The 25,719-nt window shown below is 39.8% G+C and overlaps 1 long non-coding RNA gene across 1 annotated transcript in view; it reads right to left on the reverse strand.

Moving 5' to 3' along the window:
• LOC128653429 (uncharacterized) overlaps positions 1-25,719 on the reverse strand; it is a 57,870-nt gene that overhangs the window by 11,742 nt on the left and 20,409 nt on the right. The window contains exons 7-12 of the long non-coding RNA XR_008401354.1: positions 23,878-23,982; positions 16,488-16,630; positions 14,801-14,870; positions 14,294-14,398; positions 9,709-9,851; positions 7,519-7,623 (exon numbers count right to left, since the gene is read on the reverse strand). This is a non-coding gene — a long non-coding RNA (uncharacterized LOC128653429). The remainder of the gene's footprint in view (positions 1-7,518; positions 7,624-9,708; positions 9,852-14,293; positions 14,399-14,800; positions 14,871-16,487; positions 16,631-23,877; positions 23,983-25,719) is intronic.

A 25,719-nucleotide genomic window follows, 5' to 3' on the forward strand; every position in this document is an offset into this window, starting at 1 on the left:
CCCTTGGAGAAAGTAATTTATAAGGTAAACATAAATTCTGTTTTCTCCAACATAGGTGTGTCCGGTCCACGGCGTCATCCTTACTTGTGGGAACCAATACCAAAGCTTTAGGACACGGATGAAGGGAGGGAGCAAATCAGGTCACCTAGATGGAAGGCACCACGGCTTGCAAAACCTTTCTCCCAAAAATAGCCTCAGAAGAAGCAAAAGTATCAAACTTGTAAAATTTGGTAAAAGTGTGCAGTGAAGACCAAGTCGCTGCCTTACATATCTGATCAACAGAAGCCTCGTTCTTGAAGGCCCATGTGGAAGCCACAGCCCTAGTGGAATGAGCTGTGATTCTTTCAGGAGGCTGCCGTCCGGCAGTCTCATAAGCCAATCTGATGATGCTTTTAATCCAAAAAGAGAGAGAGGTAGAAGTTGCTTTTTGACCTCTCCTTTTACCAGAATAAACAACAAACAAGGAAGATGTTTGTCTAAAATCCTTTGTAGCATCTAAATAGAATTTTAGAGCGCGAACAACATCCAAATTGTGCAACAAACGTTCCTTCTTTGAAACTGGATTCGGACACAAAGAAGGCACGACTATCTCCTGGTTAATGTTTTTGTTAGAAACAACTTTCGGAAGAAAACCAGGTTTAGTACGTAAAACCACCTTATCTGCATGGAACACCAGATAAGGAGGAGAACACTGCAGAGCAGATAATTCTGAAACTCTTCTAGCAGAAGAAATTGCAACCAAAAACAAAACTTTCCAATATAATAACTTAATATCAACGGAATGTAAGGGTTCAAACGGAACCCCCTGAAGAACTGAAAGAACTAAATTGAGACTCCAAGGAGGAGTCAAAGGTTTGTAAACAGGCTTGATTCTAACCAGAGCCTGAACAAAGGCTTGAACATCTGGCACAGCTGCCAGCTTTTTGTGAAGTAACACAGACAAGGCAGAAATCTGTCCCTTCAAGGAACTTGCAGATAATCCTTTCTCCAATCCTTCTTGAAGAAAGGATAGAATCTTAGGAATTTTTACCTTGTCCCAAGGGAATCCTTTAGATTCACACCAACAGATATATTTTTTCCATATTTTGTGGTAAATTTTTCTAGTTACAGGCTTTCTGGCCTGAACAAGAGTATCAATAACAGAATCTGAGAACCCTCGCTTTGATAAGATCAAGCGTTCAATCTCCAAGCAGTCAGTTGGAGTGAGACCAGATTCGGATGTTCGAACGGACCTTGAACAAGAAGGTCTCGTCTCAAAGGTAGCTTCCATGGTGGAGCCGATGACATATTCACCAGGTCTGCATACCAAGTCCTGCGTGGCCACGCAGGAGCTATCAAGATCACCGATGCCCTCTCCTGATTGATCCTGGCTACCAGCCTGGGGATGAGAGGAAACGGCGGGAATACATAAGCTAGTTTGAAGGTCCAAGGTGCTACTAGTGCATCTACTAGAGTCGCCTTGGGATCCCTGGATCTGGACCCGTAGCAAGGAACCTTGAAGTTCTGACGAGAGGCCATCAGATCCATGTCTGGAATGTCCCACAGTTGAGTAATTTGGGCAAAGATTTCCGGATGGAGTTCCCACTCCCCCGGATGTAATGTCTGACGACTCAGAAAATCCGCTTCCCAATTTTCCACTCCTGGGATGTGGATTGCAGACAAGTGGCAGGAGTGAGTCTCCGCCCATTGAATGATTTTGGTCACTTCTTCCATCGCCAGGGAACTCCTTGTTCCCCCCTGATGGTTGATGTACGCAACAGTCGTCATGTTGTCTGATTGAAACCATATGAAGTTGGCCTTTGCTAGCTGAGGCCAAGCCTTGAGAGCATTGAGTATCGCTCTCAGTTCCAGAATATTTATCGGTAGAAGAGATTCTTCCCGAGACCAAAGACCCTGAGCTTTCAGGGGTCCCCAGACCGCGCCCCAGCCCATCAGACTGGCGTCGGTCGTGACAATGACCCACTCTGGTCTGCGGAAGCTCATCCCCTGTGACAGGTTGTCCAGGGACAGCCACCAACGGAGTGAATCTCTGGTCCTCTGATTTACTTGTATCGGAGACAAGTCTGTATAGTCCCCATTCCACTGACTGAGCATGCACAGTTGTAATGGTCTTAGATGAATGCGCGCAAAAGGAACTATGTCCATTGCCGCTACCATCAAACCTATTACTTCCATGCACTGCGCTATGGAAGGAAGAGGAACGGAATGAAGTATTTGACAAGAGTTTAGAAGTTTTGTTTTTCTGGCCTCTGTCAGAAAAATCCTCATTTCTAAGGAGTCTATTATTGTTCCCAAGAAGGGAACCCTCGTTGACGGAGATAGAGAACTCTTTTCTACGTTCACTTTCCATCCGTGAGATCTGAGAAAGGCCAGGACAATGTCCGTGTGAGCCTTTGCTAGAGGAAGGGACGACGCTTGAATCAGAATGTCGTCCAAGTAAGGTACTACTGCAATGCCCCTTGGTCTTAGCACCGCTAGAAGGGACCCTAGAACCTTTGTGAAAATCCTTGGAGCAGTGGCTAATCCGAACGGAAGTGCCACGAACTGGTAATGCTTGTCCAGGAATGCGAACCTTAGGAACCGATGATGTTCCTTGTGGATAGGAATATGTAAATACGCATCCTTTAAATCCACCGTGGTCATGAATTGACCTTCCTGGATGGAAGGAAGAATTGTTCGAATGGTTTCCATTTTGAACGATGGAACCTTGAGAAACTTGTTTAGGATCTTGAGATCTAAGATTGGTCTGAACGTTCCCTCTTTTTTGGGAACTACGAACAGATTGGAGTAGAACCCCATCCCTTGTTCTCCTAATGGAACAGGATGAATCACTCCCATTTTTAACAGGTCTTCTACACAATGTAAGAATGCCTGTTTTTTTATGTGGTCTGAAGACAATTGAGACCTGTGGAACCTCCCCCTTGGGGGAAGCCCCTTGAATTCCAGAAGATAACCTTGGGAGACTATTTCTAGCGCCCAAGGATCCAGAACATCTCTTGCCCAAGCCTGAGCGAAGAGAGAGAGTCTGCCCCCCACCAGATCCGGTCCCGGATCGGGGGCCAACATCTCATGCTGTCTTGGTAGCAGTGGCAGGTTTCTTGGCCTGCTTTCCCTTGTTCCAGCCTTGCATTGGTCTCCAGGCTGGCTTGGCTTGAGAAGTATTACCCTCTTGCTTAGAGGACGCAGCACTTGGGGCTGGTCCGTTTCTACGAAAGGGACGAAAATTAGGTTTATTTTTGGCCTTGAAAGACCTATCCTGAGGAAGGGCGTGGCCCTTGCCCCCAGTGATATCAGAGATAATCTCTTTCAAGTCAGGGCCAAACAGCGTTTTCCCCTTGAAAGGAATGTTAAGCAATTTGTTCTTGGAAGACGCATCCGCTGACCAAGATTTTAACCAAAGCGCTCTGCGCGCCACAATAGCAAACCCAGAATTTTTCGCCGCTAACCTAGCCAATTGCAAAGTGGCGTCTAGGGTGAAAGAATTAGCCAATTTGAGAGCACGGATTCTGTCCATAATCTCCTCATAAGAAGGAGAATTACTAGTGATCGCCTTTTCTAGCTCATCGAACCAGAAACACGCGGCTGTAGTGACAGGGACAATGCATGAAATTGGTTGTAGAAGGTAACCTTGCTGAACAAACATCTTTTTAAGCAAACCTTCTAATTTTTTATCCATAGGATCTTTGAAAGCACAACTATCTTCTATGGGTATAGTGGTGCGTTTGTTTAGAGTAGAAACCGCCCCCTCGACCTTGGGGACTGTCTGCCATAAGTCCTTTCTGGGGTCGACCATAGGAAACAATTTTTTAAATATGGGGGGAGGGACGAAAGGTATACCGGGCCTTTCCCATTCTTTATTTACAATGTCCGCCACCCGCTTGGGTATAGGAAAAGCTTCGGGGGGCCCCGGGACCTCTAGGAACTTGTCCATTTTACATAGTTTCTCTGGGATGACCAAATTCTCACAATCATCCAGAGTGGATAACACCTCCTTAAGCAGAGCGCGGAGATGTTCCAACTTAAATTTAAATGTAATCACATCAGGTTCAGCTTGTTGAGAAATTTTCCCTGAATCTGAAATTTCTCCCTCAGACAAAACCTCCCTGGCCCCCTCAGCCTGGTGTAGGGGCCCTTCAGAAACAATATCATCAGCGTCCTCATGCTCTTCAGTATTTTCTAAAACAGAGCAGTCGCGCTTTCGCTGATAAGTGGGCATTTTGGCTAAAATGTTTTTGATAGAATTATCCATTACAGCCGTTAATTGTTGCATAGTAAGGAGTATTGGCGCGCTAGATGTACTAGGGGCCTCCTGTGTGGGCAAGACTGGTGTAGACGAAGGAGGGGATGATGCAGTACCATGCTTACTCCCCTCACTTGAGGAATCATCTTGGGCATCATTTTCTCTAAATTTTGTGTCACATAAATCACATCTATTTAAATGAGAAGGAACCTTGGCTTCCCCACATTCAGAACACAGTCTATCTGGCAGTTCAGACATGTTAAACAGGCATAAACTTGATAACAAAGTACAAAAAACGTTTTAAAATAAAACCGTTACTGTCACTTTAAATTTTAAACTGAACACACTTTATTACTGCAATTGCGAAAAAGTATGAAGGAATTGTTCAAAATTCACCAAAATTTCACCACAGTGTCTTAAAGCCTTAAAAGTATTGCACACCAAATTTGGAAGCTTTAACCCTTAAAATAACGGAACCGGAGCCGTTTTTATATTTAACCCCTTTACAGTCCCTGGTATCTGCTTTGCTGAGACCCAACCAAGCCCAAAGGGGAATACGATACCAAATGACGCCTTCAGAAAGTCTTTTCTATGTATCAGAGCTCCTCACACATGCATCTGCATGTCATGCTTCTCAAAAACAAGTGCGCAATACAGGCGCGAAAATGAGACTGCCTATGATTAGGGAAAGCCCCTAGAGAATAAGGTGTCCAATACAGTGCCTGACGGTTATTTTACAAAATTCCCAAGATTAAAATAATTCCTCAAGGCTATGGAGTATAAAATATGTTTATATATAAATCGATTTAGCCCAGAAAATGTCTACAGTCTTAAAAAGCCCTTGTGAAGCCCTTATTTACTGTCTGTAATAAAAATGGCTTACCGGATCCCATAGGGAAAATGACAGCTTCCAGCATTACATCGTCTTGTTAGAATGTGTCATACCTCAAGCAGCAAAAGTCTGCTCACTGTTCCCCCAACTGAAGTTAATTCCTCTCAACAGTCCTGTGTGGAACAGCCATCGATTTTAGTAACGGTTGCTAAAATCATTTTCCTCTTACAAACAGAAATCTTCATCTCTTTTCTGTTTCAGAGTAAATAGTACATACCAGCACTATTTTAAAATAACAAACTCTTGATTGAATAATAAAAACTACAGTTAAACACTAAAAAACTCAGCCATCTCCGTGGAGATGTTGCCTGTACAACGGCAAAGAGAATGACTGGGGAAGGCGGAGCCTAGGAGGGATCATGTGACCAGCTTTGCTGGGCTCTTTGCCATTTCCTGTTGGGGAAGAGAATATCCCACAAGTAAGGATGACGCCGTGGACCGGACACACCTATGTTGGAGAAAAAGGGATTATCTTTTTAAACAATAACAATTCTGGTGTAGACTGTCCCTTTGACAAAAGGATACTACAAAAACTAAGCAAAATTGATAACAGAATTAAAATAGGAAACTTGTTTAAATGGATTAGATAGAGTGATGTTTTCAAAAGACACTTCACCTAAAAATGTTCTACAATTTAAATTGTTCTCAATGATCCCTTTTACCTTCTGGAGTGCATTTAATGGTTTCTAAGCAACTCCTTTACCCCTATTTTGGCATTTGAAATAGTTTATTTATTTAGCTTGTGGTTTCCCAACCTATACTGAAAGTTTTGATACTGGAGTCTCAGCTATTGAATAGCTTAAGTACACACAGCCAGCAGTAGATATGACACACAGTGGGGTGCAGGATAGTAAAGTAATAAAATGATCATTTTCCATTGTTCCCTCTATGTATTGAGCTTTAGTATTCCAGACTAAGATAAGGAAGCAAGTGTGTGTACACAAAGTGATAATATAATGAGCTAGGATATTACCTGAAGCTCAAACCATTGTAATAGGCTGTGGTTTAAAAGCACAAAACCAGCTACTCCATATTCACAAATAAAATGTGTGAGAAGTTGCATTTTCAGGTTTATCTTCTGCAGCTGGTATAAACAAGTCATTGAAAATACTTTAATATAAAAACTATTTTACAGTGTACTGTCCCTTTAAGTTTAATTTTACCACCGGCTGTTATGATCCCATGTGCAAGCAAGTACATTTAACATTTACATTAATAAATAGCTGCCTATATTCGTCAATCTTGCTTAAGAAGCTAAAACATTTTTTGTTTAATCTTCGTAAAAAAAAAAAAGCTATATTGCCCCAGAACATACTATTTAATGCCCTTTTAAGAGACAAAATAGATTTACAATAGGACTATCAAATTTCCCCCCTATTCCTTTAAAGGGGCACTGAACCCAAAAATTCTCTTTCGTGATTCAGATAGAGCATGCAATTAAGCAACTTTCTAATTTACACCTAGTATCAATTTCTTTGTTCTCTTGCAATCTTTATTTGAAAAAGAAGGCATCTAAGATTTTTTTGGGGTTCAGACCTCTGGACAGCTCTTTTATTGGTGGAAGAATTTATCCACCAATCAGCAAGGACAACCCAGGTTGTTCATCAAAAATGGGCCGGCATCTAAACTTACATTCTTGCATTTCAAATAAAGATACCAAGAGAATAAAGAAAATTTGATAATAGGAGTAAATTAGAAAGTTGCTTAAAAATGTCACACTATCTGAATCACGAAAGAAAAAAAAATTGGGTTCAATGTCCCTTTAAGGATAAAAAGTCTATAAAAATTAAAAAGTACAGTCATACCACAAAGACACTACAAGGACAAGTGGACAACATTACAGGGTCATTGTAGTGGTAAAATGACATTAATTTGTTAGAATATGTCATTTTAAGACTAGTGATCCTGCACCTCTGTGTGGGTTAACACACACAGTAGAAATACTGCTTGGGACCCCCAGAGCAGTGCCGGTCCCAATCAGCAGCGCTTTCTGCTTGGGACTAGCAGTGCTCTGTGGGTCTTGAGCAGGACATTATTGTTCGTGATAAAAATGACATGCTCTAATGCTATGTGTTTAGTCCCAAGTAGATAGAATCAGTAGCACAGCTCAGATGTGTAACTAGCGCCACCAATTGGGACCAGCACTGCTTTGCAAGCCGAAGTACTTCTACTCTGTGTTTACCCCTTTGCGGGTTAAAACACACAATAATGCAGGGTCGCTAGTCTTAAAATTCCATTTGCCAATAACAAATTATAGCATGTAATGGTTTGACTATTATCACCATTTAATTATACTATATGTCTGCAACAAAAATTATCTACTGTTATACAGGAAACAGCTTGAATACTATGAATTTAATGTATTTTACAACAATTTAACTCTTACCTGTTGTAACAAAAGAGGCACAAACATTTCTTTTGACAATGAACTAGACACTAAGTGTTGGCTGTATGTCAACTAGTGCTGTAGATCTGATAACTTTAGCATCACCTGCAGATTAGAAAAAATAAATAAAAATACTATTTAATGTGAGAAACAGGACATTGTGGTAAATTTGCATTGCCTATAGTTAATACTCAAGTAGAACATGCAGAGATAAAACATTTAGAAGAATGAACATAAAGTCTTAAGGTCTATATTCTGGGCTGTACAGCATATCTATTTAGTGGCTTTAAGTGGTTAGTTATTTGACGAAATGCTACAAAACTACCGCCTAACAGTCGCTCCATATCATAATTTCATAAATGCAACAAATATAAAATAAAGAGCATAAGAAGAGTAAGAAATCTAGGTGTCTGTGGAATGGTATAAAAGGATCAGGAATTAAGTTAGTAAAGATTTGGTGATTATAGGCAGAGCAATAATAAATGCAACAGAATAGTTTACCGTGAATGTTAGCTGTGCATTTTCTGGGTTGGGCTTGCATGGGACATATAATGGGGAGCATGACCTAAGGCTGAGGAGACAAACTTGTAATGTACCACAGTATATAACTAGCCTTGGGTAGCTTCAGCAGGGGCCCGCTGCTTCCACTTCCCAAAGACACTGCTGCTATGAAGACCGTTTACTGTACCTACTGCTAATGAACATATGGAGAAGAGAGATATTTGCCAAAAAGAGGAGTTACTTGGATATAGCATGTGTGAAGCAGTCGTGTAGGAAAACAAGACAAGGGTCCTTAGAGTACTTTGAAAAGGAGCAATATGCTATTTTTTAAGTGGTCATATATAAAGGTTAATGGAAATAATGTATACATTTTCATTAAAATATTGATATATTTAGGGGATTATTATATCTTTACTGCATGTCCAAAGGTTTCAGAGACCATTTACAATCCACCATAGCGTTACAGCTGTACTCATGGGCACTGGGAGCAGGTGCGGACTGCTCCAAGTGTCCACAAAGCACAGCTGCCACCATGACAGAGAGCTCACAGCAACGTCTGCCAATGACCATGATGGGCTTAAAAAGTACTTTAATAGGAGAAAATGCAGTAGGCTATTTTTATTTCATATAGACTATAAAGTCAGAAACTTTTTGAAAAATAGGGAAAACTAAAAATGCTATATTAGAGGTAAATTATTTTATTTTAAAATATCATGCTCATAGGCGTCAAGAGACAATTTACAATCCACCATAGCTTTACAGCTGTATCCATGAGCACAGGGAGCAGGCGCGCACTGCTCCACATGTCCATAAAAACAGCTGCCACCATGTGCAGAGAGCTCACTGTAACATCTGCCAGTGATCATGTTGGGTCTAACAGGACAGAAGTAAATTATGCTGTTAAGCAGCCATTGAAAATAAGGGGAAATAAAATGCCATGCTAGAGGCATTAAGTAATTATTTTAGACTAAACATGCCCAGAGGCTTCAGAAACAGTTTACGCCCCACCATAGCCTTACAGCTGTAGCCACGGGCACCAGGAGCAGGTGCGGACTGCTCTTAGTGTCCGTAACTACAGCTGCCACCATGTGCAGAGAGCTCACTGTAACGTCTGCCAGTGACCATGTTGGGACTATCAAGAGGGAAGAAAGTAAAATTATGCTGTTAAGCAGCCATTGAAAATAAGGGGGGGGGGGGGGGGGGGAATGCCATGCTAGAGGCAGTATTTTATTTTAGACTATACATGCCCAAAGGCTTCAGAAACAGTTTACGCCCCACCATAGCCTTACAGCTGTAGTCACGGGCACCAGGAGCAGGTGCGGACTGCTCTTAGTGTCCGTAACTACAGCTGCCACCATGTGCAGAGAGCTCACTGCAACGTCTGCCAGTGACCATGTTGGGTTTTACGGGAGAGAAGTAAATTATGCTGTTAAGCAGTCTTTGAAAATAGGGGGAAATAAAATATAATCCTAGGGGCAGAAATTAATTATTTTAGACTAGTCACATGTCCAGAGGCTTCAGAAACAGTTTACGCCCCACCATAGCTTTACAGCTGTAGTCACGGGCACCAGGAGCAGCCGCGGACTGCTCTTAGTGTCCGCAAACTACAGCTGCCACCATGTGCAGAGAGCTCACTGTAACATCTGCCAGTGACCATGTGACACCTACATATTAATAACCTGTACTTACCTGCAAACTGGTCTCACAGCCTTGTGGAAGAAAATTAAGCTGTCACATGCTTGAAGTTTCCATAAAGCCATTCTGCCATGCCATCACCTGTTTCTAACCGCTGGAGCCATTTTTTAGCTGGACAGATATTCCAAATAAGCCAGCTAGAAGAGACAAAACAGACTTAATAAATTTACGTTACAGATTCCAATTAGTGAAGTAACCTAGCAGAGGTAGTCAGGCTATGGCAACAGTATACAAAAGGAATAATAATAATAATAATAATAATAATAATAATAATAATAGAGAGAGAGAGAGAGATAGATGTACATATATTAAAAAATAAAAAAACACAAACACACACCATGCAACCACACTCAACATACTTAAAGGGACAGTTTACTCAAAAATGTTCTCCCCTTTAATTTGTTCAAAATGATCTATTTTACCTGCTGGAGTGCATTGCATTGTTTACAAGTAGCTAGTTTACCCTTATTTTGGCATTTGAAATAGCTGATTTAGCCTGTGGTATCCCAACCTATACTGAAAGTTTTTGGACTTAAAAGGACAGTCATTTTGGGAACAAAAACCATTTAAAAAATTAAACTCGTCATTTACATTTTTATAATTAACATCCATTATTTTTTTTTTTTTTGCATTTTTAAGTTGTTTACCTTCTAAATTTATAAGCTTTGCAGTGCCCTCTGAAATCAACTTTCAAAGACCAATAAGCAGGGCAGTCATACGACCTCTGTGTACACCTGCTTATGCGCACAGACTGCCGCGCTCAGAAACTGAGCAGTGTTTGAGAATGCTGGTGCAGCGGCAACCAGCCTTCTCTGCAAGCTGACATCTCCAAGGCAACCAAAAAGCGTCCTCTGTGTCTGCAGCTCAATGTGAGCAGATCTGCATGCAGTGGGTGTTCGTATTCTATTATGAGACCAGCAGCACTAGAACAGCTATGTTTTAAATGAAGAAAAGTATCTGATTTTTTTGTTTGCCAAGCCCCTTACAGTGAGTGCCCCAGACTACATCATCAACAGTGCTAAACTGGGAGCTTCCAAGTACATTTGTAAAAGGTTTTATACTGATTTTTAGATTAGTATCTGTGCATATTATTCTTTATAGTAGTGTCTATTACATGCAGTTAAATGAAAATTGGTGTATACTGCCCCTTTAATGATTTCATATACTTGTAGTTGCCATCAACTTGTAATGTGTTAGTAAAATATTTTACATCATAATCCCTTTATTATCCATTCCCCAGTTTTGCATAATCAACGCTGTTATAGAAATATACTTTTTACCTCTGATTATCTTGTATCGATGCTTATGAAGACTGCCTCCTTATCTCAGATCTTTTGACAGACTTGCATGTTAAGCAATTAATGTGCTTACTCTTAAATAACTCTACGGCCATGTGTACAGTTATTTATATGAAACACATGAACCAACGCCCTCTAGCAGTGAAAAATGGTCAAATACATTCAGATAAGAGGTGGCCTTCAAGGGCTTATGAGCCTACCTAGGTTAGCTTTCAACTAAAAATACTAAAAGAACAAAGCAAATTGGAAAGTTGTTTAAAATTGCATGCACTATCTGAATAATGAAAGTTTAAGTCTGACTAGACTGTCCCTTTAAGTCCAAGTAATTGACAAACTATGTAAACACAGCCAGCAGAAGAAATTACACTCCCGGTGGGTAGAAGATGATAACTAAATAAAATACTTTTCCATTGTAAGCATTGGGGTTTGGTTTACAAACAGACAAGATAATGAAGCAAATGTGTGTACACAAACTGGTAACATGAGATCAATTTTATCTGCGAGGTCAACCCATTTCAAAACCAGAAATTTAATATCTATAAATAAACCCGAAAATGCAATTTCCCATACACTTTATATACTCTGCAGCTGGTATAACAAGTCATTGGAAATACATTAACACAATTTTACTGTCCCTTTAAATAGAAAGGTAAAAACAGAAATGTGCATAAATGCATTTAAATAGAAGCATTTTCACAATACTGTATACAAAACATGCTCAAACAACACAAAGCCCACTGAATGAATGTAAAGAGTAATTTACTAGCAGGTGTGTAATATACCCATTTCTTTAAATGTTGGCTATTTCTATTGGATACTTCTAGAGACATTTACAGACTGATCTCTTACACTAAAAATAATAATAATAATAATAATCTGCCTTTGCAAAAGTTTCAGTTAATAGCCTAATTATGTGATAACACAGGGATAAGCTACACAGTCCATTACTGCAGTACAAAGCAGTTTGTTTGTTTTTTTTAACTACAGACCTGCATCTCATTTACTTAGGAACTTTTTATCCACTGAAATCAAGAGTACTTTCTCTTATTTGTAATCTGAGCTATAGATCAAATCAATGCTACACAACTAAATGTTTATTAAACATCAAGAAATCTTTTGTAAAAGTTTAACAGCAAAATGCTTGCAGTATTAATGGGTAAAGCATACGTAGTGAAGATAGTGCATTTATATGATTCTGCATTGCAATGCAGCTAAACTGTTTACTAAGTCACATTTAAAGCATAATAAGCAAACAATTTAAACACTGCCCACGCATCTGCAGGCAAACACATGATATAAACATCACTGCTGAATATAAGATACAAATCACATATTTAACACAACACAAAGTAATGCAAATCTCACCTGCTAAACACCACAAACATCTCACGATTTTTTTGGCACAATTTCAGCCTTCCAGAAGCTTGTGTACAGGAAGTCAGTAAAATTAAAATGCAACCTCAAGGCTTTAAGATCATGTGGCATACATCAACCAATCAGAATAAAGGGTTTATTTTTTTTAACATGCTTTATTTGTATGTAACACTACATGATGAAGCGTGAATTTGACGAAACCGTTCATTTTTAATGTTTTTTTTCTAGCAGATTTAACAACATTTAATTAAATTTAGGTAATTTTCTTGGATTTACAGCAATATTTAACTTTAAAAATTGGTATGGGGTGGCCAACAATAATGCAGGACTGGTTATATCTCCAGAAACAAAAAGGTTACAGTCTTAAAGGGGCATGCACACACAGCCTTTAAATAGACAACTCATGCCACACACAGTCTTAAAGGGACAGATCACAGTATGTGAACGTTGCACACTCTCAAAGTCATAAAGGGGCAGGCACACAGACTTAAAGGGACATGAAACCCATTTTTTCTTACATGGTTCTGATAGAGAATACCATTTTAAACAATATTCCAATTTATTTCTATTTAATCTGCTTCATTCTTCAGATATCCTTTGTTGAAGAAATATCAATGCACATGGGTCCGCCAATCAGCAGCTACAGAGCCTCTTTAGATATGCTTTTTAACAAAGGATATCAAGAGAATGAAGAAAAAAAGATAATGGAAGTAAATTGAAAAATTGTTTAAAATTGCATGCTCTTTCTAAATCATGAAAGAAAAATTGTGAGTTTCACGTACCTTTAAGGGGACAGCACACCACATGCATGAAATTATGGTACAGGCACACAAGGAACACTTAGTCTTAAAGGGATAGGCACACACATTGACTTTAAGGGACAACAAACCACACGCATGCAATCTTAATAGTATAGGCGCACAAGCACCCAAGGAACACAGGCTTAAAGGGATAGGCGCAGACACACAATGCACACAGACTTAAAGGGGCAACACACCACACACACGCATGCAATCTTAATGGTACAGGCAAACAACCAACCAAGGAACACTCAGTCTTAAAGGGGTAGGCATACACACAGCCTTTAACCCTTTTAGTGCCAACGACAGCTCTGAGCCTTCCCAGAGTTTCCCATTCAGGTGCTAACGATGGCTCAGAGCCGTCGCTAGCACTCTCCCACCTTGAGGGAGATCTGGGGGCTCCCACCCGCTCCTACCCCGGCGATCGGGTCTGCATAGTGACAGGCATTGCCCAGGCTTCACGTTATGCGTGGTGACGTCACACGCAATGACGTCACCACGCAACCTTATTTAAAAATGACAAAGTATAGGAAAGGGGGCATGCTGCTTAGATGTCTGTATCTCAGGCATCTAAGCAGCTACAGACCCCCAAGACCCACCGTTGGAAAGGTAATCGCCTAACCTTTCCAACAGTGTAAGTCTAGGGAATATCAAGAAAACCCCCCCCCCCCAAAAAAAACAGATTCACACCCAGGATGGAAAGAGCTTAGCACTCAAAGGGTTAAAGGAACAGAGCACAATGCACACAGGCTTAAAGGGACAACAAACCACAATGACATGCTCTAATGCTATGTGTTTAGTCCCAAGTAGATACAATCAGTAGCACAACTCAGATGTGTAACTAGCACCACCAATTGGGACCAGCACTGCTTTGCAAGCTGAGGAAGTACTTCTACTCTGTGTTTACTCCTTTGTGGGTTAAACACACAATGCAGGGTCGGTAGTCTTAAAATTCCATTTGCCAATAACAAATTAGAGCATGTAATGGTTTGACTATTATCACCATTTAATTATACTATATGTCTGCAACAAAAAGTATCTACTGTTATACAGGAAACAGCTTGAATACTATGAATTTAATGTATTTTACAACAATTTAACTCTTACCTGTTGTAACAAAAGAGGCACAAACATTTCTTTTGACAATGAACTAGACACTAAGTGTTGGCTGTATATCAACTGGTGCTGTAGATCTGATAACTTTAGCATCACCTGCAGATTAGAAAAAATAAATAAAAATACTATTTAATGTAAGAAACAGGACATTGTGGTAAATATACATTGCCTATAGTTAATACTCAAGTAGAACATGCAGAGATAAAACATTTAGAAGAATGAACATAAAGTCTTAAGGGTCTATATTCTGGGCTGTACAGCATATCTATTTAGTGGGTTTATGTTGTTAGTTATATGACCAAATGCTACAAAACTACGGCCCAACAGTCACTCCATATCATAATTTCATAAATGCAACAAATATAAAAAAAGAGCATAAGAAGGGAAAGAAATCCAGGTGTCTGTGGAATGGTATAAAAGGATCAGGAATTGGGTTAGTAAAGACTTGGTGATTATAGGCAGTGACAGAGCAATAATAAATGCAACAGAATAGTTTACCGTGAATGTTAGCTGTGCATTTTCTGGGTTGGGCTTGCATGGGACATATGATGGGGAGCATGACCTAAGGCTGAGGAGACAAACTTGTAATGTACCACAGTATATAACTAGCCTTGGGTAGCTTCAGCAGGGGCCCGCTGCTTCCACTTCCCAAAGACACTGCTGCTATGAAGACCGTTTACTGTACCTACTGCTAATGAACATATATGGAGAAGAGAGATCTTTGCCAAAAAGAGGAGTTACTTGGATATAGCATGTGTGAAGCAGACGTGTAAGAAAACAAGACAAGGGTCCTTAGAGTACTTTGAAAAGGAGCAATATGCTATTTTTTAAGTGGTCATATATAAAGGTTAATGGAAATAATGTATACATTTTCATTAAAATATTGATATATTTAGGGGATTATTATATCTTTACTGCATGTCCAAAGGTTTCAGAGACCATTTACAATCCACCATAGCTTTACAGCTGTACTCATGGGCACTGGGAGCAGGTGCGGACTGCTCCAAGTGTCCACAAAGCACAGCTGCCACCATGACAGAGAGCTCACAGCAACGTCTGCCAATGACCATGATGGGCTTAAAAAGTACTTTAATAGGAGAAAATGCAGTAGGCTATTTTTATTTCATATAGACTATAAAGTCAGAAACTTTTTGAAAAATAGGGAAAACTAAAAATGCTATATTAGAGGTAATAAAATTATTTTATTTTAAAATATCATGCTCATAGGCGTCAAAAGACAATTTACAATCCACCATAGCTTTACAGCTGTATCCATGAGCACAGGGAGCAGGCGCGCACTGCTCCACATGTCCATAAAAACAGCTGCCACCATGTGCAGAGAGCTCACTGTAACATCTGCCAGTGATCATGTTGGGTCTAACAGGACAGAAGTAAATTATGCTGTTAAGCAGCCATTGAAAATAAGGGGAAATAAAATGCCATGCTAGAGGCATTAAGTAATTATTTTAGACTAAACATGCCCAGAGGCTTCAGAAACAGTTTACGCCCCACCATAGCCTTACAGCTGTAGCCACGGGCACCAGGAGCAGGTGCGGACTGCTCTTAGTGTCCGTAACTACAGCTGCCACCATGTGCAGAGAGCTCACTGTAACGTCTGCCAGTGACCATGTTGGGACTATCAAGAGGGAAGAAAGTAAAATTATGCTGTTAAGCAGCCATTGAAAATAAGGGGGGGGGGGGGGGAATGCCATGCTAAAGGCAGTAATTTATTTTAGACTATACATGCCCAAAGGCTTCAGAAACAGTTTACGCCCCACCATAGCCTTACAGCTGTAGTCACGGGCACCAGGAGCAGGTGCGGACTGCTCTTAGTGTCCGTAACTACAGCTGCCACCATGTGCAGAGAGCTCACTGTAACGTCTGCCAGTGACCATGTTGGGTTTTACGGGAGAGAAGTAAATTATGCTGTTAAGCAGTCTTTGAAAATAGGGGGAAATAAAATATAATCCTAGGGGCAGAAATTATTTTAGACTAGTCACATGTCCAGAGGCTTCAGAAACAGTTTACGCCCCACCATAGCTTTACAGCTGTAGTCACGGGCACCAGGAGCAGCCGCGGACTGCTCTTAGTGTCCGCAAACTACAGCTGCCACCATGTGCAGAGAGCTCACTATAACATCTGCCAGTGACCATGTGACACCTACATATTAATAACCTGTACTTACCTGCAAACTGGTCTCACAGCCTTGTGGAAGAAAATTAAGCTGTCACATGCTTGAAGTTTCCATAAAGCCATTCTGCCATGCCATCACCTGTTTCTAACCGCTGGAGCCATTTTTGAGCTGGACAGATATTCCAAATAAGCCAGCTAGAAGAGACAAAACAGACTTAATAAATTTACGTTATAGATTCCAATTAGTGAAGTAACCTAGCAGAGGTAGTCAGGCTATGGCAACAGTATACTAAAGGATTTATTATAAGGAGAGAGAGAGAGAGAGAGAGAGAGAGAGAGAGAGAGGGGAGAGAGACATACATATACATATATTAAAAAATAAAAAAAACACAAACACACCATGCAACCACACTCAACATACTTAAAGGGACAGTTTACTCAAAAATGTTCTCCCCTTTAATTTGTTCAAAATGATCTATTTTACCTGCTGGAGTGCATTGCATTGTTTACAAGTAGCTAGTTTACCCTTATTTTGGCATTTGAAATAGCCGATTTAGCCTGTGGTATCCCAACCTATACTGAAAGTTTTTGGACTTAAAAGGACAGTCATTTTGGGAACAAAAACCATTTAAAAAATTAAACTTGTCATTTACATTTTTATAATTAACATCCATTATTACTTTTTTTGCATTTTTAATTTGTTTACCTTCTAAATTTTTAAGCTTTCCAGTGCCCTCTGAAATCAACTTTCAAAGACCAATAAGCAGGGCAGACATACGACCTCTGTGTAAACCTGCTTATGCGCACAGACTGCCGCGCTCAGAAACTGAGCAGTGTTTGAGAATGCTGGTGCAGCGGCAACCAGCCTTCTCTGCAAGCCGACATCTCCAAGGCAACCAAAAAGCGTCCTGTGTCTGCAGATCTGCATGCAGTGGGTGTTCGTTTTCTATTATGAGACCAGTAGCACTAGAACAGCTATGTTTAAAATGAAGAAAAGTATCTGATTTTTTTGTTTACCAAGCCCCTTACAGTGAGTGTCCCAGACTACCTCATCAACAGTGCTAAACTGGGAGCTTCCAAGTAAGTTTGTAAAAGGTTTTATACTGATTTTTAGATCAGTATCTGTGTATCTTATTCTTTATAGTAGTGTCTATTACATGCAGTTAAATGAAAATTGGTGTATACTGTCCCTTTAATGATTTCATATACTTGTAGTTGCTTAATCAAAATAAAAGCCATCAACTTGTAATGTGTTAGTAAAATATATTTTACATCATAATCCCTTTATTATCCATTCCCCAGTTTTGCATAACCAGCGCTGTTATAGAAATATACTTTTTACCTCTGATTATCTTGTATCGATGCTTATGAAGACTGCCTCCTTATCTCAGATCTTTTGACAGACTTGCATGTTAAGCAATTAATGTGCTTACTCTTAAATATCCCTACGGCCATGTGTACAGTTATTTATATGAAACATGTGAACCAACGCCCTCTAGCAGTGAAAAATGGTCAAATACATTCAGATAAGAGGAGGCCTTCAAGGGCTTATGAGCCTACCTAGGTTAGCTTTCAACTAAAAATACTAAAAGAACAAAGCAAAATTGGAAAGTTGTTTAAAATTGCATGCACTATCTGAATCATGAAAGTTTAAGTCTGACTAGACTGTCCCTTTAAGTCCAAGAAATTTACAAACTATGTAAACACAGCCAGCAGAAGAAATTACACTCCCGGTGGGTAGAAGATGATAACTAAATAAAATACTTTTCCATTGTAAGTATTGGGGTTTGGTTTACAAACAGACAAGATAATGAAGCAAATGTGTGTACACAAATTGGTAACATAATGAGATCAATTTTACCTGCGAGGTCAACCCATTTCAAAACCAGAAATTTAATATCTATAAATAAACCCGAAAATGCAATTTCCCATACACTTTATATACTCTGCAGCTGGTATAACAAGTCATTGGAAATACATTAACACAATTTTACTGTCCCTTTAAATAGAAAGGTAAAAACAGAAATGTGCATAAATGCATTTAAATAGAAGCATTTTCACAATACTGTATACAAAACATGCTCAAACACAACACAAAGCCCACTGAATGGATTTAAAGAGTAATTTACTAGCAGGTGTGTAATATACCCATTTCTTTAAATGTTGGCTATTTCTATTGGATACTTCTAGAGACATTTACAGACTGATCTCTTACACTAAAAATAATAATAATAAAAATAAATAATAATAATAATAATAATAATCTGCCTTTGCAAAAGTTTCAGTTAATAGCCTAATTATGTGATAACACAGGGATAAGCTACACAGCCCATTACTTCAGTACAAAGCAGTTTGTTTTTTACACTGCAGAACTGTAACTCATATACTTAGGAACTTTTTATCCACTGAAATCAAGAGTACTGTCTCTTATTTGTAATCTGAGCTATAGATCAAATCAATGCTACACAACGAAATGTTTATTAAACATCAAGAAATCTTTTATAAAAGTTTAACAGCAAAATGCTTGCAGTATTAATGGGTAAAGCATAGGTAGTGAAGATAATGCATTTATATGATTCTGCATTGCAATGCAGCTAAACAGTTTACTAGGTCACATTTAAAGCAATAAGCTGACAATCATTTAAACACTTGGCTCATATACACACTCATCTGCAGGCAAACACATGATATAAACATCACTGCTGAATATAAGATACAAATCACATATTTAACACAACACAAAGTAATGCAAATCTCACCTGCTAAACACCACAAACATCTCACGATTTTTTTGGCACAATTTCAGCCTTCCAGAAGCTTGTGTACAGGAAGTCAGTAAAATTAAAATGCAACCTCAAGGCTTTAAGATCATGTGGCATACATCAACCAATCAGAATAAAGGGGGTTTATTTTTTTTAACATGCTTTATTTGTATGTAACACTACATGATGAAGCGTGAATTTCTGACGAAACCGTTCATTTTTAATGTTTTTTTTCTAGCAGATTTAACAACATTTAATTAAATTTAAGTAATTTTCTTGGATTTACAGCAATATTTAACTTTAAAAATTGGTATGGGGTGGCCAACAATAATGCAGGACTGGTTATATCTCCAGAAACAAAAAGGTTACAGTTCTTAAAGGGGCATGCACACACAGCCTTTAAATAGACAACTCATGCCACACACAGTCTTAAAGGGACAGATCAGTATGTGAACCTTGCACCCTCTCAAAGTCATAAAGGGGCAGGCACACAGACTTAAAGGGACATGAAACCCATTTTTTCTTACATGGTTCTGATAGAGAATACCATTTTAAACAACATTCCAATTTATTTCTATTTAATCTGCTTCATTCTTCAGATATCCTTTGTTGAAGAAATATCAATGCACATGGGTTCGCCAATCAGCAGCTACTGAGCCTCTTTAGATATGCTTTTTAACAAAGGATAACAAGAGAATGAAGAAAATAAGATAATGGAAGTAAATTGAAAAATTGTTTAAAATTGCATGCTCTTGTGACTTCCGGTGGACGGCGTCAGGAAATGGCAGCAGAAATTTTCAGCTCTGAGGGAATCTGCTTTTTTGCCCATTGAACCTAGCCATCCTCTTCTTCCTTGGCATTTCGGATGCCCGGATACTTTAATGGATTCAGGAGTACATCTTCCCTGAGCCCCGGAAGGTGAAAAACGTGAATGTTTCAGACATATACTGTGTAAATACGACGCAACTCATTTTGGAGTGATGGGAGACTGTACAATCAGGATTGTTAACGATCTGATCGGATTGTTTGTACCGCTCCTAGACGGCTTGGAAGCCTCTTGTTTAACCCTTTGTGAGGAGATCCGAGCAACTAGACAACATACTCATTCTCTGAATGGCGTCTGTGATTCTGATAAAGGATGGCCACATGGAAACGGATCAGCCCTCATTTACTAACTCACAGGTTGAGGATGGCCTAAATATTCAGCCACAGAGCAACTGCTTTAATAGCCATGCAATCGCCGTGGAGACGGAGATCTTACACCATATACCTTTTCTTGCATCGGCTTACCTGCAAACTGCCTCTAAGGCCCTAATCCCACATCACAGATTAGATGACTCGCAAGATTTTCAAACACACTTGGCTCAGGAACCCGGTGACGAGTCAAGTGAAAAGCTCCCTCATCCTATCTTAATAGCAGAGTGGGGCACAGTGATTTGCGTCTGTAAGGCTCAGCTGGGGGAACAGCTAATTTTTACCTCACCACAGCGTGATCTTAAAAGCCTTTGTTGGAAGGGATACTTAAGGGCCGGTTCACCTACCGGTATCGGATGATCCTCTCCATGTGACTCCGCTCAGACAGGGTATTGCTTCGCTCCTGTTTTCACCATTATTATGGAAGCATAGCGTCACAATAGCGAACAGTGGCTAGTATGATACAGAGAAATAAATATGACCACTTAATCCCCACACACAAACATTGTAATACCCTAATGTCCACCCCACCACCATCCGTTTTGATGCAGTAGATCATCTTAGGCCATTACTTCACTCTATTCTACCCCCACTGCTGACACAATAAAATATATCGATGTGTATGGTGGCACAAATGGTGTGTATCCGGAGCTTGCAAGAACCTGGATTTTTACTCTTTCTCACCTATGCAACAGAGATCTCTGGACACTATGAGACTGGCTTATCTGTACTCTCTTAGATCACCATTAAATACAACAGACTGTCGTGACTATATGGCCAGACTATAATACAGCTCTATTTTAATTGCAATGCCGACTGTCATGTTATAGAGTTCCTAAATTAATTTTCTAAGTTGGTATAAGTTACAGCCCTGTTGGCTTTTGGTTTTATATTGGTGTAATGTTCTTTGACAACATCTATAGAGGGCTAGCACTGAAGAAGCCGTTTGACAACATCCAGAACAATAATGGCGGACACTGCTAGTTAAGATGTTAGACATGTATGTCTTACTGCCTCTGCTTAACACACAAGTATTTCAGCTTAGGACAATACCCCGCACTTTCAATTCACTACGCATACCCTCATAAGAATCAATACATAGCGGTCTTTCCATACATATTGAGAGTACAGGAAACCTCTCCGTTTGTAATAGCGGGTATAATCTTTCTCGCACGCACACAAACATCACTATAGGTACAAATGGGGTTAACTCATGATGGATCACGAGTATTACTATGCACATTAATCTTCAACACTTAGATTGCACTATACTCTGTCGGTGGAGACACCGTAGCTCTCACAGTACCCACATCAAAGCTGTGTTTATACAAGCATCCTAGGCCAGACATGTTTAACTTTTTCTTGTGCGCATCCAAACGACACCATGGGTGCAGGGTGAGTTAAATCAAACAGGATATTGATTGCTGTCATACACACTGATCTTAGACTGCTCAATTCTCCTATGCTGCGGGGACACCGCAGCTCCCATAATATCTGCCGCAAAGCTGTGTCTACCCAAACATCCTAACTGTACGTGAAACAAACTGTATGCTAATTCTTATGTAAGCAGATAGCTCTTAGTTATAGGTGCTATAGTTACTTATATTTCTCACAGCTTATTTATATAGGTTAAACAGGGATTATGGTTAGTTTTTAATCGCCTTTGTAAGTAATATTTTCGCAGAACGGAGGGAATATGTGATAAATTGTTGAATAGTCAAGGCCCCAGATAGTTTTGCACTAAGAGGTATGACCTAAAGTAAGGCTCAGAATACAAAATAGACATATAGAAGGTCCAATATGGTGTGCAATCACTCTAAGTAAAGTGTTGTTAGCTTCTTGAGGGACATATTCGACCTACCCCACAAACCCCCACTCTATACTCATCATTCGTTATCCTGGAGAGTGGTGGAGTACGCATACTCTTTTCTACAATTCTCATATAGAGCTCATCACATCATTATCCCACCTCATCTTTTCCCTTTCTTCTTTAAGGTTATAACCCATAGTCTGCCGCGAGCCATCCTAGTGTTTAGTCTTATTAATGTTAATTTTAGAGTTAGCTTTATTTTTATTGTTGTTTTTGATGTTTAGTTGTATTAGTTTTTTGAAATAACAAAACCCCAACGCCAGGGTACATATGCATATTATTTGAATGTCACTTAAATTTGTGGAAAATGCTTATAATTTGTACTATAATTGTGATCACATTCTAACGTACCTGATAAGGTGTTTATCAATTCTGTGAACTCTTTGCATACCCTGCGTGGTGTACTAATGGATTTGCTTTACTAATGTACCCTGTGTTGGCAATAAATAAAATATAAAAAAAAAAAAAAAATTCGTGCTCTTTCTAAATCATGAAAGAAAAATTTTGAGTTTCACGTACCTTTAAGGGGACAGCACACCACATGCATGAAATTATGGTACAGGCGCACAAGGAACACTTAGTCTTAAAGGGATAGGCACACACATTGACTTTAAGGGACAACAAACCACACGCATGCAATCTTAATAGTATAGGCGCACAAGCACCCAAGGAACACAGGCTTAAAGGGATAGGCGCAGACACACAATGCACACAGACTTAAAGGGGCAACACACCACACGCATGCAATCTTAATGGTACAGGCAAACAACCAACCAAGGAACACTCAGTCTTAAAGGGGTAGGCATACACACAGCCTTTAACCCTTTTAGTGCAAACGACAGCTCTGAGCCTTCCCAGAGTTTCCCATTCAGGTGCTAACGATGGCTCAGAGCCGTCGCTAGCACTCTCCCACCTTGAGGGAGATCTGGGGGCTCCCACCCGCTCCTACCCCGGCGATCGGGTCTGCATAGTGACAGGCATCGCCCAGGCTTCACGTTATGCGTGGTGACGTCACACGCAATGACGTCACCACGCAACCTTATTTAAAAATGACAAAGTATAGGAAAGGGGGCATGCTGCTTAGATGTCTGTATCTCAGGCATCTAAGCAGCTACAGACCCCCCAAGACCCACCGTTGGAAAGGTAATCGCCTAACCTTTCCAACAGTGTAACTCTAGGGGATATCAAGAAAAAAAAAAAAAAAACAGCTTAACACCCAGGTGGGAAAGTGCTTAGCACTCAAAGGGTTAAAGGAACAGGGCACAATGCACACAGGCTTAAAGGGACAACAAACCACAATGACATGCTCTAATGCTATGTGTTTAGTCCCAAGTAGATACAATCAGTAGCACAACTCAGATGTGTAACTAGCACCACCAATTTGCAAGCTGAGGAATACTTCTACTCTGTGTTTACTCCTTTGTGGGTTAAACACACAATGCAGGATGGGTAGTCTTAAAATTCCATTTGCCAATAACAAATTAGAGCATGTAATGGTTTGACTATTATCACCATTTAATTATACTATATGTCTGCAACAAAAAGTATCTACTGTTATACAGGAAACAGCTTGTATACTATGAATTTAATGTATTTTACAACAATTTAACTCTTACCTGTTGTAACAAAAGAGGCACAAACATTTCTTTTGACAATGAACTAGACACTAAGTGTTGGCTGTATGTCAACTGGTGCTGTAGATCTGATAACTTTAGCATCACCTGCAGATTAGAAAAAATAAATAAAAATACTATTAAATGTAAGAAACAGGACATTGTGGTAAATTTGCATTGCCTATAGTTAATACTCAAGTAGAACATGCAGAGATAAAAAACAACTTTGAAGAATGAACATAAAGTCTTAAGGTCTATATTCTGGGCTGTACAGCATATCTATTTAGTGGGTTTAAGTGGTTAGTTATTTGACCAAATGCTACAAAACTACCGCCTAACAGTCGCTCCATATCATAATTTCATAAATGCAACAAACATAAAAAAGAGCATAAGAAGGGAAAGAAATCCAGGTGTCTGTGGAATGGTATAAAAGGATCAGGAATTGGGTTAGTAAAGACTTGGTGATTATAGGCAGTGACAGAGCAATAATAAATGCAACAGAATAGTTTACCGTGAATGTTAGCTGTGCATTTCTGGGTTGGGCTTGCATGGGACATATAATGGGGAGCATGACCTAAGGCTGAGGAGACAAACTTGTAATGTACCACAGTATATAACTAGCCTTGGGTAGCTTCAGCAGGGGCCCGCTGCTTCCACTTCCCAAAGACACTGCTGCTATGAAGACCGTTTACTGTACCTACTGCTAATGAACATATGGAGAAGAGAGATATTTGCCAAAAAGAGGAGTTACTTGGATATAGCATGTGTGAAGCAGACGTGTAAGAAAACAAGACAAGGGTCCTTAGAGTACTTTGAAAAGGAGCAATATGCCATTTTTTTAAGTGGTCATATATAAAAGGTTAATGGAAATAATGTATAATTTTCATTAAAATATTGATATATTTAGGGATTATTATATCTTTACTGCATGTCCAAAGGTTTCAGAGACCATTTACAATCCACCATAGCTTTACAGCTGTACTCATGGGCACTGGGAGCAGGTGCGGACTGCTCCAAGTGTCCACAAAGCACAGCTGCCACCATGACAGAGAGCTCACAGCAACGTCTGCCAATGACCATGATGGGCTTAAAAAGTACTTTAATAGGAGAAAATGCAGTAGGCTATTTTTATTTCATATAGACTATAAAGTCAGAAACTTTTTGAAAAATAGGGAAAACTAAAAATGCTATATTAGAGGTAATAAAATTATTTTATTTTAAAATATCATGCTCATAGGCGTCAAGAGACAATTTACAATCCACCATAGCTTTACAGCTGTATCCATGGGCACAGGGAGCAGGCGCGCACTGCTCCACATGTCCATAAAAACAGCTGCCACCATGTGCAGAGAGCTCACTGTAACATCTGCCAGTGACCATGTTGGGTCTAACAGGACAGAAGTAAATTATGCTGTTAAGCAGCCATTGAAAATAAGGGGAAATAAAATGCCATGCTAGAGGCATTAAGTAATTATTTTAGACTAAACATGCCCAGAGGCTTCAGAAACAGTTTACGCCCCACCATAGCCTTACAGCTGTAGCCACGGGCACCAGGAGCAGGTGCGGACTGCTCTTAGTGTCCGTAACTACAGCTGCCACCATGTGCAGAGAGCTCACTGTAACGTCTGCCATTGACCATGTTGGGACTATCAAGAGGGAAGAAAGTAAAATTATGCTGTTAAGCAGCCATTGAAAATAAGGGGGGGGGGGGGGGGCCCCCAATGCCATGCTAAAGGCAGTAATTTATTTTAGACTATACATGCCCAAAGGCTTCAGAAACAGTTTACGCCCCACCATAGCCTTACAGCTGTAGTCACGGGCACCAGGAGCAGGTGCGGACTGCTC

Source organism: Bombina bombina, chromosome 3, assembly GCF_027579735.1.
Source record: "Bombina bombina isolate aBomBom1 chromosome 3, aBomBom1.pri, whole genome shotgun sequence".
NCBI lineage: Eukaryota > Metazoa > Chordata > Amphibia > Anura > Bombinatoridae > Bombina > Bombina bombina.